Source organism: Psammomys obesus, unplaced genomic scaffold, assembly GCF_907164565.1.
Source record: "Psammomys obesus unplaced genomic scaffold, mPsaObe1.curated_primary_1811, whole genome shotgun sequence".
NCBI classification, from domain to species: Eukaryota; Metazoa; Chordata; class Mammalia; order Rodentia; family Muridae; genus Psammomys; species Psammomys obesus.
Window position 1 is genome coordinate 22,787,539 of NW_026591086.1, and position 17,836 is coordinate 22,805,374.

Here is a 17,836-nt window from a genome sequence, read left to right on the forward strand (position 1 = left end):
TCTCAGGGTCGTTTTGATTTGCATTTCCCTAATGGCTAATGAGGTTGAGCATTTCTTTAAGTGTTTCTCTGCCATTCGATGTTCCTCTTTCGAGAATTCTCTGTTTAGCTCTGTTCCCCATTTTTTAAGTGGATTACTTGGTTTGTTGCTTTTCTGCTTCTTTAGTTCTTTATATATACTTGATATTAGCCCTCTGTCAGATAAAGGGTTGGTGAAGATTCTTTCCCAATCTGTAGGCTGTCTATTTGTTTTGATGACAGTGTCTTTTGCTTTACAGAAGCTTTTCAGTTTCATGAGGTCCCATTTATTGATTGTTGCTCTTAGAGCCTGTGCTGTTGGTGTTCTGTTCAGGAAGTTGTCTCCTGTGCCAATGAGTTCTAGGCTGTTTCCCACTTTTTTTTCCAGCTGATGTAGAGTATCTGGTTTTATGTTGAGGTCCTTGATCCACTTGGACTTTAGTTTTGTGCAGGGTGATAAATATGGGTCTATTTTCATTTTTCTGCATGTAGACATCCAGTTGGTCCAGCACCATTTGTTGAAGATGCTGTCTTTTTTCCATTGAATGGATTTGGCTTCTTTGTCAAATATTGAGTATTCATAGGTGTGTGGGTTTATTTCTGGGTCTTCTATGCGATTCCATTGATCCTCCTTTCTGTTTCTATGCCAATACCATGCAGTTTTTATTACTGTTGCCCTGTAGTACAGCTTGAGATCGGGAATGGAGATACCTCCAGATGATCTGTTGTTGTACAGAATTGTTTTGGAGATTCTGGGTTTTTTGTTTCTCCATATGAAGCTGAGAATCTTTTTTTCAAGGTCTGTAAAGAATTGAGTTGGTATTTTGATGGGAATTGCATTGAATCTGTAAATTGCTTTTGGCAGGATGGCCATTTTCACAATGTTAATCCTACCAATCCATGAGCACGGGAGATCTTTCCATCTTCTGAGATCTTCTTCAATTTCTTTCTTCAAAGACTTGAAGTTTTTCTCAAACAGGTCTTTCACTTGCTTGGTTAGAGTCACACCAAGGTACTTTATGTTATTAGTGGCTATTGTGAAGGGTGTTGTTTCCCTAATTTCTTTCTCGGCCTTTTTGTCTTTGGTATACAAGAGGGCTTCTGATTTTTTTGAGTTGATTTTGTATCCTGCCACTTTGCTGAAGGTGTTTATCAGCTGAAGAAGTTCTCTGGTTGAATCTTTGGGTTCGCTCATGTATACTATCATATCATCTGCAAATAGTGACACTTTGACCTCTTCCTTTCCGATTTGTATCCCCTTGATCTCCTTTAGTTGTCTTATTGCTCTGGCTAGGACTTCAAGTACAATGTTAAAGAGATATGGAGAGAGTGGGCAGCCTTGTCTTGTCCCTGATTTCAGTGGGATTGATTTAAGTTTCTCTCCATTGAGTTTGATGTTGGCTATAGGCTTGCTGTATATTGCCTTTACTATCTTTAGGTATGTGCCTTGTATCCCTGATCTCTCCAAGACTTTAAACATAAATGGGTGTTGGACTTTGTCAAATGCTTTTTCAGCATCTAAGGAGATGATCATGTGGTTTTTCTCCTTCATTTTGTTTATGTGGTGGATTACATTGATGGATTTCCGTATGTTGAACCACCCTTGCATTCCTGGGATGAAGCCTACTTGATCATGGTGGATGATATCTTTGATGTGTTCTTGGATTCGGTTTGCAAGTATTTTATTGAGTATTTTTGCATCAATGTTCATAAGAGAGATAGGTCTGAAGTTCTCTTTTTTGGTTGGATCTTTGTGTGGTTTAGGTATCAAAGTGACTGTGGCTTCATAGAATGAGTTTGGTAGTGTTCCTTCTGTTTCTATTTTATGGAATAGTTTGAGGAGAATTGGTGTTAGTACTTCTTTGAAGGTCTTGTAGAATTCTGCACTGAAGCCATCTGGTCCAGGGCTTTTTTTGGAGGGGAGACTGTTAATGACTGCTTCAATTTCCTTGGGAGATATAGGACTATTCAGTCTTTCTACCTGATCTTGACTTAATTTTGGTAGATGGAATCTGTCAAGAAAGTTATCCATTTCATTTAGATTTTCAAATTTTGTGCCATATAGGGTTTTGTAGTATGACCTAATAATCGTTTGGATTTCCTCAGTGTCTGTAGTTATGTCCCCATTTTCCTGTCTGATTTTGCTGATTTGTATGGTTTCTCTCTGCTTTTTAGTTAGTTTGGCTAAGGGTTTGTCTATCTTGTTGATTTTCTCAAAGAACCAGCTTTTTGTTTCATTGATTCTTTGGATAATTTTATTTGTTTCTAATTGATTGATTTCTGCCCTTAGTTTGATTATTTCCAGCCGTCTGCTCCTCTTGGGTGTATCTGCTTCTTTTTTTTCTAGGTTTTTCAGTTGGGCCATTAAGTTGTTTGTATGTGATGTTACGGATTTCTTCTTGTAGGCACTTAGTGCTATAAATTTTCATCTGAGCACTGCTTTCAATGTGTCCCATAAATTTGGGTATGTTGTGCCTTCATTTTCATTGAATTCTAGAAAGTCTTTAATTTCTTTCTTTATTTCTTCCTTGACCCAGCTGTCATTGAGTAGTAAGTTGTTCAGTTTCCATGTGCGTGTCGGCTTTTTGTTGTTTCTGTTGTTGTTGATGTCCAGCTTTAGTCCATGGTGGTCAGATAGTATACAAGGGATTATTTCAATCCTTTTGTATCTGTTGAGGCTTGCTTTGTGACCAACTATATGGTCTATTTTGGAGAAGGTTCCGTGTGGTGCTGAAAAGAAGGTGTACTCTTTTGAGTTTGGGTGAAAAGATCTGTAGACATCTATTAGGTCCATTTGATTTAGGGATTCTGTGAGTGCTTTTATTTCCCTATTTGGTGTCTGTCTGGTTGATCTGTCCCTTGATGAGAGTGGGGTGTTGAAGTCTCCCACTATTAAGGTATTAGGACCAATGTATGATTTAAGCTTTAATATTGTTTCATTTACGAATGTAGGTGCTCTTGTATTTGGGGCATAGATATTCAAAATTGTGATGTCCTCTTGTTGGATTTTTCCTTTGATGAGAATATAGTGGCCCTCCTTATCTTTTTTGATTAACTTGGGTTGAAAGTCTATTTTATTAGATATTAGGATGGCTACTCCAGCTTGTTTTCTGGAACCATTTGCTTGAAAAACATTTTTCCAGCCCTTTACTCTGAGGTAGTGTTTATCTTTGTTGCATAGGTGTGTTTCTTGGATGCAACAGAATGTTGGGTCCTGTTTCCGTAACCATTCTGTTAGCCTGTGTCTTTTTATTGGTGAGTTGAGTCCATTAATATTGATAGATAATATTGACCAATGCATGTTAGTTCCTTTTGTAATGGAGTCGATGATCTTACCTTGTTTCATTGCTTGTTTTCTTTTCATTTTTGTTGGGATGTTATCTGTATGCCCTGTTTTCTTGGGTGAATTCGTTTTCGTTGGATTGGAGTTTTCCTTCTAGTATCTTCTGTAGGGTTGGTTTGCTGTATAGATATTGCGTAAATTTAGTTTTGTCATGGAATATTTTGTTTTCTCCATCTATGTTGATTGAAAGCTTTGCAGGGTATAGTAGTCTCGGTTGACATTTGTGATCTCTTAGAGTCTCCATGATGCTTGCCCAGGCCCTTCTGGCTTTCATAGTTTCTGATGAGAAGTCTGGTGTGATTCTGATAGGTCTACCTTCATATGTTACTTGGCCTTTTTCCCTTGCTGCTTTTAATATCTTTTCTTTGTTCTGTAGATTTAGTGTTTTGACTATGATGTGACGTGATGTGTTTCTTTTCTGGTCTAGTCTATTTGGTGTTCTGTAGGCCTCTTGTATATTTATGGACATCTCTTTCTTTAAGTTGGGAAAATTTTCTTCTATGATTTTTTTGAAAATATTTTCTGGACCTTGGAGCCTGGAGTCTTCTTTTTCATCAATTCCTATTATTCTTAGATTTTGTCTTTTCATAGCATCCTTGATTTCTTGGATATTTTGTGATTGGAATTTTTCTGATTTTACTTTTTCTTTGAGAGAAGTATCAATTTCTGCAAGTGTGTCTTCAGCTCCAGAGATTCTCTCTTCCATCTCTTGTATTCTGTTGGTGATGCTTACTTTTGTGGTTCCTGATCTTTTCTCCAAGTTCTCCAGCTCAAGAGTTTTCTCATTTTGTGTTTGCTTTATTGATTCTAATTCTGTTTTCATGCCTTGCACCATTTCTTTTATGTGTTTGAATTTGGATTCCTGTCTCTCTACGATGGACTCTATTTCTTTGTTCATTTCCTTTTTGTATGCCACTAATTTTTTCTCTACTTGTGCCTCTATTTGTTTGGCTATGTTTGCCTGTGTTTCTTTAAGGGTTTTGTCTATTTCTTCTTTCTTTACCTCCAATTGACTGGCCAACTCTTTGAAAGATTTGTTCATTTCCTCCTTATAAGCCTCAAATAATTGAGCAAGCATGGCTTTAAGGTCATTTTCCTGTGCTTCTGATGAATTGGAGTATCCATCGATTTTGGGGTTTGCTGGTGAAGTCATGATGTCCTGATTTATGTTGGAAGTGTTCTTTCGCCTACCCCTGGCCATTGGCTTGTCTGAGACCTTCCCTGTTTGTTTTTGGATTCTGCCGATCAGACTGGTACTGTCTCTCTCTCGAGTCTGGAGAATTCTTCAGGAAGTTGAGAGAGGTCCCGTGTCCTTAGCGTATGCTGAGGACTAGCTGTACCTGTGGGAGGAAAGTACGCAGGCGCAAACAGAGGCAAATGCAAGCGTGCGTGCGTGTGTGTGTATATGTGTGTGTGTGTGTAAGTGGGTGTGGGCGTGTGTCTCGAGGGACAGAGTGATGGCTAATGTTGAACCCTTGAGTGTGTGGGAGGGGCTCTGCAATGTATATGTCGCAGGCGCTAGTGATGATCGCAGCGCAATTTCTGGCATTAACTGCCTTAACTCCTCAATTAGACCCACAGAGCAGGAACTTCAATGTTCCAAGTGCCCCTCTGTTTCCCAAAGTGGGTATATGGGTGGGAGGGGGTTCGATGCCTGGCTTCTGTTTTAGCAGAACCCAGGATCAGTGGAGCTGCAGATTCTCAAGGGTGCACTCACTTACAGGCAGGACACTTGGCAGAGATCGGCGTATCTGGGCTCTCTGCTCTCTGGTTTGGCCCTGCTTCTTTGATGTGCTCCGCCAGTTCCGTGCTGCTGTCACTGCCAGGTTATGAGGTCTTGCTGCAGCTGGAGATTTCAGGGTGGTCACGTCAGTGGGAATCGGGGTAATCAGCCTTTCTGTTCTCTGGTTTGGCCCTGGTTAGTCTTAAACTGGAGGGCTGATGTGCCCTGCCAGCTCAGTGCTGCTCCGCCGCCAGGTTAGAAAGTCCCGCTGTAACTGGAGACTGGGTTGCTAGTCCAGATGCTTTCTGGGAAGTCCTGGGGTCTCTTTACTGTGCTCTCCAAGCTTCGGAGGCCCAGCGCCTGGTGTGTCTAGCTTGTATGGCGTTTTTGTCTGGTTTTGGTGATTATATAGCGAATTCTCTGTCACTGTGGGATTGGGCGGGCCGTACCAACAGTGATGGCGCTCCTGCGGAGCTAGTATGGCGTCTAGCAGACTCGGGCCCTGGGAGGATGGTGCAGCCGCCGCGAGTGAATCTGGGACTCGGAGACACAGTACTGCTGGCCTTTGCCGATAAAGGGCTTGGGGCTCCGCCTCAGTGGCTGCAGGCCCCAGGCAGTTAGGTCTGCGCTGAGAAAGGCGAGTCGGCTGTGCCTGTGCCGAGGAGGAGGGAGGTCTGGGGGAGGGGAGTGCCGAGAGATCAAAGGATCGTTTCTCACCTTCCCCAATCAAGTCCGTGGGTGACCCGAGACCAAGGTTTTCACCTCCTGCGATGTTCCCTGTTGTTTAGAAAGTCTCTCCGTTGTTTCCCTGGCTTCAGAAGTTCTTCCACACATCAGCTCAGAACTTTATCTCCTCCACAGCTCGGAAACTGTGTGTGCTAGTCGCCATCTTGGCTCCGCCCCCTCCAAGAAAGTCTAGAGATGTTTTTTTACCCTTTCTTCTATACTAAAATTGATATTGCTGCCACCACCCTAGAGCATAACACGACTTTACTAGCATTAAGACATAATTAAGAGACCCAATTCAGTGTTTCATAGCTTCCTAATATTGGCTGTTTAAAATACAAATTTAGTTATGAAGCTCTGCCCCTAAGGGGAAATACCAGTGACAACCAAATCAATTTCTGGCAGTTAAGTTTCAAATAACAGTGGGGCTTCTGTTTTGGTTCTGGGCAATTTCTTACCTGCCACTCAAGAATCTTCCTCAGATGCATCTTTTATCAAACCTATCTAGGGGTAGACTCTTGATTGACAATATCAAATGTGATTCATTGATATAATGCCAGATACATGTATAAACAGCAAGGAATTTGAATAGTAACTTCATAATAAAGTTCTAATATTGGAATATTTTAACATATACTTAACTAGAATTATATATGCGCTCCTCTTACCTGATGCTAAACCTATCGTGGCATTTAAAAAAGAACTTGTTAATGACGGGGACCCAAGCTTTAGGGGAAAGGTTAATAAAGATAAAAGTGTGACTTGAATTTATTAAAGGACGATTTAGTAATTAAAGACACCACAGCTGCTAAAGATGATATAGTAATGAGACTTTGTAATTAAAAGGTCCTGATAACTCCACTCACAAAGATCATGTTCAATAATAGAACTGTGTCTGCTTTCAGGGTGGATTGGCAAGGAAAAATGTTTGTGGTACAAAGTCTCCTTTGCGGTGAATCAAATCCTCCATACTCAGAGGGCCAGGATGACCCAGAGCAGAGTTCACTTGTTTTCCTGTATGTGCATGTGTGAACATACCATATATCTATAACCCAAATTCTGAAATGTTGTTGACTTCCATGTCAGAATTATTCATTAATTCAGTATAGATCACACTCCAACGAAAATGAAATGTTATATTTTTTCTTTTCCTTCTCACATAAGCCATGAAAGGAACATCATTGAACTCTGCCCATAAAGAAGCCTGAGCCCATTTTTTTTCCAGGATATAGAAAGTGAGTCAAGATACATTTCCATACTTTTCACATGTAAGCCATTTGAGACGTACATACTTCTCCTGTACTTCAAGGGAATAGACAAATGACCTTACTCAAAAGAGTTGTAGCACATATGTAAAAGTTTGAATTTGTGTTTAACAGGACCTTATGATATTTTAATTTAACACTGTTCAAAATCTTCTTTCCAGTTTTATAAAAAAATCATTTCTTTTTTTACCATTTTAATGTAATTTTAAACCACAAATATCAAAACATTGAAAAATATGACCTTTAGCTGGGTGCAGTGGCCCACACCTGTAATCCCCGATCTATGGGAGGAAGAGACAGGTGGATCTCTGTGAGTTCAAGGGTGGCCTGGTTTACAAAGTGAGTCCAGGACAGCCAAGGCTACACAGAAAAGAAAGAAAGAAAGAAAGAAAGAAAGAAAGAAAGAAAGAAAGAAAGAAAGAAGAAAGGAAGGAAGGACAGAAAGAAAGAAAAGAAAGAGAGAGAAAGAAAAGAGGAAGTGAGAAAGAAAGGAGAAAGAAGAAAGAGAAAAAATATGACTTTAATGAAAGCCTTGCAAATATTATTGTATCATTTTAACTCTTTGCTGAAATTCTATATTCATTAAACAAAAATGATAATCTTATATTTAAAATCAAAACTATATAGAGATCACACTATAATTTTGAGAGAAAAAAACAAAAGCCTTATCCTTACTGAAATAAGTTAATATAATATAATTATATTATATAATAATAATATATTATATATATTATATTAATATATTATATATTATATAATAATAATAATATAATATTGTGATCCAATATTTGCTATAAAGTATTTCTGTATTTGTACATGCTTTTATTTATTTCCTTTAGAGTAATTAATGTTAGTTAGTGTCTGTCTAAAATTGGAACTTAATCCACTAAAACCCTCTACAAGAGCCTTGTGCCTCTAATCAATCATGTACCATATTTGATCTTATTATCAGATTGTTTGCATATTTTAACTATTTGGAATTAAATATGAAATACAATGTGTATGTATGTATATATATATATATGACTTAGTTATATATATCAGTTGGGTTTCCCCATAACATGATAGCAATGATTTTTTTTAAGAAAACAAAACATTTTAGTGTCAGGCTTGATGGTGCTTTAATCCCACCACTTAGAAAGATGTGGTTTCAAGGCCACTCTGGTCTACACAGTGAGTTCTAGGACAACCAAGAATATATAGAGAGACCCTATCTCATGAAACAAACAACACGACACAACAAAAAGCAAAAACTGAAAAGCATTTTATTTATTTGCTATGTTGTAGAAGTTGAAGGGGCAGGGTTCCACTTTCTGTGGCATGCATGCATGTGGCCCTCTGTAGGCAACATGCTGAGAAATTTCTCTTTCCACTGTGTGGGTCCCAGGAATTTGATTCTGGCAATCAGTATTGTCCGCAGGCTCTTTTTTACGTTGAGCCACCGCACTAGCCCAGCAGCAATGATTTTAGTGACAATATTCTGTGTCACATTATGTCATACTCACCACTATGGCTGTATTTAAATTGTTCTACTCTGTCCTGAAGGTTTACAAGGGCTTTAGTGAACTCAGTCATTTGTTTTCCACTTCTGATACTCTCCCAGCAATTTATGAGATTTGAACGAGGGACAGATTGAAATCCAAGCTGATCCCACCAAATTCAGTGTCTCAGTCAGAGAAGTTTTCCAAGGCTGGAATATCATGCCTCTCTACTTTGAAGTATTTTTCTCCCACATTTTATAGAATGTCTATTCTACCAAATCCAGTTCTTTGTGAATATCAATGAAGCTCAATCTTTGCCTTATTGAGCAATGTTGAAAATTTTTCTTAAATTACTAAATTTCATTTCCAAATGAAGAAATAAAAATAGGTCCACATATTACAGCTCTAGTTTCAGTGAGTAAATTAAGCTTGATATACACTGAACATCATTATGACACTTTCTTTTTCCTGGTCCCTAAAGATCTAAGGAGGGTAAAAAAGATAATTTACAAAACCTTTGAACCTGATAATTTATTTCCTATTTATTGTGTGGTAATATCCTCTAAATGGAACCACTGTTTCCTGGAGCACATGAAGAAGGCTCATATGACTCAGAAAGCTAGCAAAACTTGGAGATTCAAAATTTTCAGGAAACTACAAGACTGTTGGGGCTCTTCCCTCAAGTTATATGAGCAGGGTACAGCTGCCAGGGGAAACAGCCTCCAATGGATCCACCTATAAGTTGGGAATGGAGTTCAGGAATACAGCTTTTCTGAGTTATGACTTATGCTGTGCTGGGCTTTTTAGTGAGTCGCCTGTGAGTCACCTATGCTCCCATTAGCAGTCCCCCACCCATACTTCTAAAAGTAACCACAGTAAATGTATCGGTTCACCAACCTAGAGTTGAGGTGTCAGGGTGAAGAGAAATGAATTCATGTCTCCTCAGGAAAAGTAGCATAGCATTGCTGTGGTCAGTACATTCCTACACCACAAAACAATTTGAGTTTTTCCACACTGACCCTCATGGAAGATTCGGTCACTGTGGTTTGTTAAGTATAAGCAGTATTTCTTAACAGCCCTCCAGAGGTAGGAAACTAACTACAGAACTTACTTCGAAGAGCTGCGCCAAAGAAAAATATGTAATATCAAACAAAAATGTTTATTAGATGATCAACAGAACATAAAAGGAAACCACACATCAAATATGTTTGAATTCAAGTAACAGGCTTATACTTTGAACTATCAACACCCAAAGCATCATGTCAAAACATCAGTAAATAGCATCTCTAGATGTTCAAGCTTAATTTGCATAGCTGTTATCTAGGTGTGGCCCTCTGAATCCATTTTATGCATATTTCCCAATGTTTCAAAGATGCATGTAAGATTGTTATTGGCCTCGTGGGTTGTAAATGATAGCTCAGCAGCCCTGGGTCCACGTGCCTTGTCTATACACCGTCTGCTCACTGACAGCTTGCTTGTTGGAACACTGGGCCAGGAATTACTCTTCGGTAACAGAGTTGTCTCTTCCAAGAACGCTCCTCTAGTCTTTTCTTCTAGAGTCAAGAAACATCTCTTTTTTTTTTTTTTTTTTTTTGGTGCTTTTTTTTTTTTTTAAGTGTGACTTTTCTTATATTGCCCCTATGTTTTCTTGTTATTCTTTTCTATTTAATTTTTGGAACGATATGAAAGTGAAGAATATCATGATATAACATTTATAACGTAAAAGTACTAAACCATGTGGTCCAAAAAAAACCCAAAACAAAACAAAACAAAAAAAAAAAAAAAAAACTCTACAAAGTTGTAACTATCTTTTTTTGGCAAAAGAAAAATAAAAGCAAAAAAAAAAAATTCAGTTAGGGAAGGAAGAAGAGATGATTTTACTATTTGAAGCAACATTATAAGCATACACTTACACACACATACACACTATTTTGCCAGATAAATGTGAACTATTTATTTCTAAGATGGTGATTGGTAATGCAAAGGACTCATCTGACAGGTGTTTTGAATATAGTTTTTTTTTTTTATTTTATACACATCTAATACGCAGATACAATAAACAAACATTGTTAGTGTACTTGATGAAATTACAAGCAGGTAACAGGACATTCAATTTCTTATAGTTAACATATGGAGGAGATTAAACACTCAGAGCTAGACAATAAAAAAGTACGATAGGCAGGAATTATATCCTGTGCACAGAGATGAACAGATGCCTGCACGTGTTTGAGAGAGAATGGGAGTATGAAAAGCTGCACTGGTTTCAGACTGCAAAAGGGACCTGAAGGAAATGTAAGAGCTGTTCTGGTTATGTGAGCATCTTCCCGACTGACATGATGTTAGGACCCATTTCTCATGTTTTCAAATTTTTCAAAAGGAAAAACAATTTTAAAAACATTTCTTTAGTCTCAAGAAGCCCCAGAATTCATCATATGTCATCATTAAAAAAAAAAATAATGTTAGCAAATAGAAACAATTTCAAAAGCCATAGCCTCTGCTGCTAAAATATTAATGCCAAATAATCGTACTGAGTAACTTCAAACCCTTCCCAGCAGCAAAGAAATGGGCAGTTCTAAGGGGAAGAGCTTTGGGTAGGAAAAAAACAGATGGAATTTTCTGAAAACGAGATCCAGGAATACCCACAACTGGGAGCTACTATCACTGGGAGCTCTAAAAATTTACACAAAAGAGGTAAGAAGTGTAAGCCCACAGTTATACTGCTATTCTCATGTATAAACTCAGAAAAGAAAAGCCAGGTAAGTTCAGAACCACAAAGTATTCATATAGTGGAAAAAAAAGCAAATCATACCATAAAGACAAGCCATATATAGATACCTGTGAGGTATATTGTAGATGTAAGAATTGGTTTGACTTATTTTAAGCCTACAATACATCTCACAGGAATCCATATCTGACTTGCCTCAACGTTTTTGTGTTCTTCCATTTCTGGATGCTTTGTGGTTCTGAGAACTCCCCCCACCCCCCCCAAAAAAAAGAAGAAGAAAATCTTGTATGGCAGTAGCTTATTACTCTAAACATTCTACAAATGCCCTTAGTGTGATAAACATGCTCTTTTGATAATCTGAACAAAATTTTACCAAATGGATTTGTAAGTGATGATGTCCAAATATTTTGAGCACTTGATTAATTGTAAGTGCGCCTGATGCTTTATTTAAAAGGATTTCAAGGTTGTAACTCACAGGGATGCATCAGTGTGCCTATGATGTCCACTGGCTTTTTTTTTCCAGTAATCATTCTTGGGAGCTATTTCTAACAAATCTGCTAATAAAAAAGGATTCTTCGCAACCTGGTAGAGTACTATTACCATGAAGACAGAGATTTCTTAAGGAGTTAAAAGCGTCCAGCGATTTGCAAATTGCCCATTAACACTGGCTTTAGACTTGCCTTGAGAGCTACCTTTCATGGATCCTGTTGTTGCTATTGTTATTGTGGCTGTGTTATTCTTGTCATTCACTGAAGAAACAAGCCCTCACCAACAAAAAGGCACGGGGTAAAAGAAAGAGCAGGAACCGGTGATGGACTTGCTTCTTCTTTGTGAATTTTGCTCTCATTTCTCCCACTCTTTTCATCTCATTTATTGAAATGACTCTGTAGCTCAGTGAGGGGAAAACAAAAGGAATGGAAATTCATTTAAGCACTCTCTTTTATTTATGTTAACATTCCATCATACGCTGTTTAACAATTTAGTAAATGTTTATTATGCACAGGGCGGCGTTCTCAGGAGAATAAATAAGTTTCTGTCAGCACTTCTTTTATGAAATCCTATTTTGGTTGTGGAGTTTAAAAATTCATAATAAACATTTCCTTCAGGAAGAAGCCAAGAAAGGAAATGCTTTGACACTGTTGATAAGTGAGCTTGTAACTAAAGAAACGGAAAACAAACATGTGCGTAAGGATTCTCCGTGAGAACATGAGGAGAGGAGGAGGAAAGGGGGACAAAGAGTGAGACTGGGACAGAAGGGAGAGAGGGGAGAGAATACCTAATTCTCACAGTTCATATATTTTAAATGAAATAAAATCAGACATTTCTGATGGTTTCAATGTTAATAGTCCCAGCTATGTCACCATCATACTCATAAAATAAAAATGGAAAAGTACAAAGAATAGATTAGAGAATGTCCAATATCCTCCTAGCTCCAAAGCTGTATTATTCTATTATATTAAGGGGGAGGGAAGAATAGAAAATAAATGTCAAATAAATGTCAAAAGATGAAGAATGGCAATCCTTTGCATTCTAGTGCCCATACATACTACATCATTTGACTTCTATAAAAACACGTGGTCGCATGTGAACACACACACACACACACACACACACACACACACGCACACACACACACACACACACACACGTACCACAAAAATTACAAATTCCAAGAGCATATTGAAAGGTGAGGGAAGAAGGAAAACTAAGGCAGTCCTCAGTCTTATTTTCTTTTAGTTGCTGCATTCTTTGTAGTGGTAATGAGAATACGAGTCATTTGATTAACATTCATGAAACACTTCTGGAAGCATCGTATGAGTTTATTTTATCGTTTACAGCTTTACATGGCCAATATATTAAGACAGCATTTCAGGTGAGACAGATTAGAGAGCAAGTGCTCAGTAATTTGCCAAAGTCACACACCTCCAACTAAGAGGCTGGGTTCCCACGTGACTCTTCTAACCTCATGTCTCTGAGGATGATTGTAGCATGAGTTACTCACTGACCAAATGCAGGTTTTATGGCAGAATATGCATAACATTTCTTTCTAAATAAAATAATATAGGTAGATGATACAGACAAAATAATATGTAATACAGATAAAATAATATTTGGGATCAGAAGATAGCTCAGGAAGTAAAGGCACCTGTAATCAAGCCTAATGACCCAAACTCAGTCCCCGGAACACTCGAGTGAGAGGAAAGAATCAACTCCCACAAGTTTCCTCTGACTTCCAGTTACATGTCATGACAGGCACTGAACCGTGGACACCCATGCACACATGTGTGATTCACTGTAAAAACGGTAAAAATCTAATGTTTGAAACTAGCAGAAAACAAATATATTTTAAAAATGCATGGCTTCAATATTATAACTTAAATATTCTTGTATTTTAGAGAATTTCACATTAACTTATCAGTCTAGTATCATTTCCCATTGTCATTAAATCTAAGTACATGCTTTTGAATGGTCATGTAAGTGTGTCACAATACACTTGATAGTTGATAGTTTCTAAATAACTAGACAGAGCTCTATTAGTTTTGAACAAAGGCCTCAAAAAGCATTTTTTTTAAATAATCAGCAAATCAGTTAGTTTTCTGAGCCATATTATACATTACCAGAAATCTGGTGTTCAAAGAGTACATGCAATTTCCCAGTTAGCATCATAAGACAGTCTTATAAAATCTTGTATTAAATGAGGACAGCACATATCATTTCTCCTATACTTTATTGTTTACAGTGAGGGAGATCCTGATATGTCACCAAACCAATGCTCCTTTGACATAAGGACTATTATGAGCTGAAGAAACCCGAGTTCCTAAAAATCCTTTATTTAGTTTTAGTCTGCTGTTTCTCAGTTCAGTCTGCAGACCATAACTGGAAATCTCAGCACAGAAGAAGGAAGCTTTCTTTTGTATAGCTTTGGATCCTTAGACAGAGGCATAAACACCGGGAGGAAATGTGGTTCTCTCTTCTGGGTTACCTCTGCTTTGGGAGCCACTTTGGTAGATAGAGTTGCCTGAACAGAAGGCATCTTGGTGACACCTTACTGCCAAAGGTTTTGCCTTACTACTCTCTTTACTGGGGTTCCAGCAATGTATAATGCATTTTTGCAGTAAATTCTGACTTAGGTAGCAAGCCTCACCAAGATGACAGTGGAGTAATCCTTCATTTCTTTTATTTTCAGGTAACTTGAGAAATAAAGACTAAGGTATCATGGGGTTATGAGAAAGTACATAACCTAAGAATTCAGTGGTCTGCCTGAGATATCCTCACAGAAGTATTGTAATAATTCTATCGCACCGTGGAAGCATATGCATAGCCAAAGTCAAGTAAACAGCACAGAAGACAAAGAGGTCACATCTGTGTAAGAACATTTTGTCCCATTTTAACCTGTGCATTAATTTACAAGGAAAAGGTATCTTTACATTATTCCGGCTTTGCATTCAGCAACATAGTATAGCTCTCCATTTATCTAAATATTTTATCTTCCTCAGTAAAGTTTCATCAGGTTCTCCTTATAGGTCTCAGCCATTTTCTTGTTAGGACTATTTTTAAATAATATATGAGGTAGTTTGGTTGCTACTGAGCATAAACAATTTTTCTCCATCAAGCATTTCACTGACTGCTACTCATTCTAAGAGAAATTGATTGTTGCCCTTTTATTAGCTCATAGTTGAGCACTACTAACTTAATAACATTTCAGCCATCATTTCAATATATATGACACTAAAAAAGGGTGTGTCAAAGTTCACCACACTAGTTTTTATTTCTAATTTTACTACTTATTTCAGAAGATAGTTTTATATCTAAGAGGCTAACTTTCACCTTTAAAGTCCTAATGTTTCATTTGACCTGTAAGGAATGTGAATTATTCACTTTTACTACTGAGAAGAGCACACAGATTTCTGAGTCTATGGTAAAAAAAGAAATCATGAGGATGTCCCATGAGATTTTGAACATCTTCCTTTTGAATCTTTCTATTCTCTTTCAGCACAGTGCACTTTCTATTAATTTGAAGTTTCAAAGTTATGGAAGTTTGAAAATTGAAAATTTTAATAAAGTCAGCTTTACTTTCACATTTGTATTACTAACATGAAAACTGGAATGCCTCTTTTAAATACATTTCCATATATTTCTTCCTGCCTATTCTTGACAGCCAGAAAATGTTGTTTTGACATAGCAACCAAATACTCTCATAAAAGAAGCACAGGTATAATAATCTGTTAGCCTTGAATGTCTAATTGTTAGCAACATACCACAATTCCTTTTGTATTAGGACATTCTGTCTTGAACTTACATTATGTCCCTTCTTTTAAAACCCAGATGGCAACACATTGCATAGCTATGCCCATCTTTACACAAGAAGTAAGACTAGAATATAAAATTACTTAGCCATAGCAAAAGAGGTCAAGTATTGTATTGACAAAAATGTACGTGTATGCAAGCCTACATTCAAGATATATATTGCACTGTGTACTTTACTTATATAATTGCTAACTTTAATGTCAAGAATAAAAATCTAAGATACTAGAAACAATGAAAACATTTCTTCTAAATGCTGAATGTTGTATAAAAATCTATAAAGGTCAAGCAATGTCCTTGTCAGATTCTGAGGCACAAATGAAACATTGAAGTAACTCAAGTCTTCCGCTCATGTGCTTTTGAGTAAAACACCTGTAGTTTCATCTGCTAGATCTTTGCTGTAGGTGATAGGTTAACAGAGCTTTTCTTTTCTGCGTGGAGTTAAACATCCTCTAAAACATAAAGGCCATCTGAACCCTTAAGTTAGGTCAAGTAGAAGGAAAGCCTCTCTTGCCACCCACTGGCCCCGCCCATTGCCCAAGCTAACAATGCCTACTTTGACTCCTGTCTGCCTTTGTTCTCTTCATCTTCGATAGACAGTACTGCCTCCATGATTAAAGCCCTTCTTGACCTTGTCACCAGCAGACACTTTCTATTTGTGATTCTGCCTTCTCTCAATAGTTATATCCAAAAAGAGGTTGTGATGAATATACAAGGCATTCACATGCTGCCTGCCTATATCTCAAGTCTTGTAAGCCCAAACTGTTGTATTTAGTGAAGAATTAACTGCTTTGAGGAATATATGGTGTTGCTTCTTTCTACTTTCTTAGCAGTGGAGCAATCTAGGGTAGTATCTTTTCTTTCATTTCACCTCTTTTCTTATTTATTTCTGTTTGCGAGTTGTAGAAGGAAGAGTCTTCCTTCTGAAAATGCACTATAAAGACACTACCAGTTTTATGCAACTCTCATATTGAAGCAGGAAAGCCTTCTCTCTCTCTCTCTCTCTCTCTCTCTCTTTTTTTTTTTTTGCTTATCATCATCATCCTTTCTCCTGTTACTTGTTGCTACTTGGAAGTAGCCAGGGTCAAATTCTATGTGGAGTGAGGCCTCCTCTGTTGGAGCTTTAACTGGGTATTGAAATCAAGAACAACAAGAAGGATATGAAAGGCTTATGTGAGCCCTAAGAAATACAGTGGTGTAGTCAGTGTAACACATTTCAACTAATGAAGAAATTTTCCACTGAAAATGTTGTGCTGAAAAAAAATATTGTTCAGTGGCAAAGAACTGTCTGTACAATTAAGAGTACTTGCTGTTATTCCAGCAAACCAGAATTGGCTCCCAGCACTTACATAAGGTGTCTCTCAACTGCCTGTAAGCTCTAAGACAGTAGTTTTCAACCTTCCTAATGCTATAACCATTTAATACAGTTCCTCGTGTTGTGGTGACTCCCAACAATAAAATATTTTTGTTGCTACTTCATAAATGTAATTTTGTTATTTTTATGAATTGTAATGTCCCTGTCTGGTCTACAAAGTTCCAGAGGGACTTGGGATACAGAGTAAGATCCTGTCTCAAAACAACAGCAATAACATTATCAATAATTACTATGTACAGAGCAACTCCATCACCTTAGGACCAGTGAGAGGGTTCCCTGAGTAAAGCTCTTGCAAATAAGCATGATCCCTTGAGTTCAATTTCAAGGATCTGCATCATGGAAGGCGAGTACCAACACTGACTTTCTCAAGTTGCCCACAAAGCACACACAGACATTTACACAGTTCATTTCAATCATTTTCTTTGTGCTTAAAATATATTAAGTCATTTAAACCTCATAAAAGTCACATGAAATAAGTAACATTCTTTTACTGTATAAGACACAAGGTATCAACTTACTTGCACAGAGTAATGAATCTCATCAGTATAATAAAAAATACACAATTGCAAAACAATTCCTAAACAAACCTATGATTTTATACTCCAGTTATCTTTTATAACATTTTAGATTTCTGTCTAGGTTGAATCATAGTGTAAGTGAAACTATTCCATATATCATTCATTACTTAATAACAATATTTAATCTAAATGTGAGCTATATTATCAAAAACTAGAACTCCTGACATTGAAGCAGGAAGATTAATGTAAGTCTGAGTCCAGCCTGGACTACACAGTAATATTTAGGCCAGACAAAGCTACAGAGTGAGATACATTGGCCAGGTGGAAAGGAAAGAAAAAGAACTTTGAGCCTTTGGGA